This window comes from Ambystoma mexicanum, chromosome 3p (assembly GCF_040938575.1).
Source record: "Ambystoma mexicanum isolate Mex_15411 chromosome 3p, UKY_AmexF1_1, whole genome shotgun sequence".
Classification (NCBI taxonomy): Eukaryota; Metazoa; Chordata; class Amphibia; order Caudata; family Ambystomatidae; genus Ambystoma; species Ambystoma mexicanum.
The window spans coordinates 89,573,049-89,574,741 of record NC_090925.1 but is presented as its reverse complement, the minus strand read 5'-3'; positions in this window follow the sequence as shown (position 1 = coordinate 89,574,741).

The window sequence follows — 1,693 nt, the reverse complement described above, 5'->3', positions numbered from 1 at the left end:
CAGAGACTGTAAAATGAGTGGCACACTGCAGATTTTACCATCTGCCTAATTCAGGATTGGGCAAATATCACAAGCGGTATTCCCTTGGAATACAGCTGACAGTATTGTAGGCAGCTGTTTTCTTTAAAATCCAGCATTTCCCAGCTTTTACCTAACTGTGAAAGTAAACATTCGAAGTGTTCCCCATTGTTTTAAACTTTATTTTACCGCTTTCCTTCTATACACCTCACCCATGTGATGCATAACAGGTTCAGGTTCAGAGTGTGGCCTTATGCGCATAACAACATGTTAATCACAATATTAGTTGTGCTGCACTTTATCCACTTCCACGTTTACATTGAAGGTCCAAATGGTTTAACATATACCGCTCTAGGTTACCACTGGCAGAGGTGGTATTTCTGGATTACACCTGGATTATGTCAAACAATCTGCTCAATTCAGAGGGGATTCCAGAAATACCACCTCCCCAGTGGTACACTCTGAATTGGAGAGATTTTCTGAAATACCACCAGAGGAAGTGTTAGCTAGGTCCTGCGGTATTTGACCCCAAATTACCATAATGAGAGGCAAAAGACTCTGAATTTTCAGAACGCACAACAATTAGACGTACATTGATGGTGGGACATTTTGATTGGATGCAGCCAACCACGGTCAGGCTGAAAGTGCTGGCTGCCCCTAATGGTCATCAGCTTTTCAATCAAAGTTTAACTACTGAACAAGAGACATCACATTCCTTCTCAGACTGGTCGACTTACCTTTGATGAATGAAACAGTGACGTCAGTGAGAAGTCGAGCCCAGTAAACACCCAGAGTGCAGAATACATTTCCTCCAGGTCTAGCCCCACATAGGTAAATGTGGCAGATGCCACTGTAGGCTCACCGTGACCACAAAGGCTTGAAGCTCCAATAGAGGACATGGGGGCCTATCAGTAAATAAAACATTGCTAGGCAAACATGATGCAAATGCCATCACCCAGTGATCAGGATTGTAGCAGCAATGCTCCTTTGGAAGCCTTTTCCCATCCATCCAACAAAGGGAGGTTTATATAAGATAGTTCTGCAGCTGGTGGCTGCCCCTTGGGGATCCTCTCCTAAGATAGGCCTGGCAATTGCATCATACAAGTTCCAGAATTCTGTCCTTTAAAAGTTGTGTTCATTAAAAGTTTACACTCCTCTTATACCATTAAAACGTATCTGTAGTTGGAGAAAAAACCACAAGTGATGTTATTGTGAATCTAGTGCATCGGTAATGGGACGTCATTGGTAATTGCTTTGAGAGGGGCATTGAGTTCATGCTTTAACTTTTTCTCTCAACTTAGATGCACTTTAAAGTTAGTGTCACTATTAATTGCTGTCCAAATCTATTCTTCTCTGTGTAAGTAGTTAGCAATGAGTGTAGGGTGTTGGCATGGGCGACACAGTGCCAGCGAAACTCCGTTTAACCTGGTCCAACTTTTTCAGTTTATTTATTCTTGAAATACAAGTTCCAATCAGTTTGATTCTGCATATCTAGGTTTGTATGGAAGGAGCGCTTCAAAGCAGCATTCAGAATATGTGTGTTTGTAGGAAGGGAGAAGAATAAACATAGAGAACCCCATGTTAGTTGTGTAAATGGGTGTAGAATAGTGTTAGGCACATTTGTGTATTGTAGGAGGAGGAGAAGGCGAAGGCCAAAGCAGTGAGAACACTATTT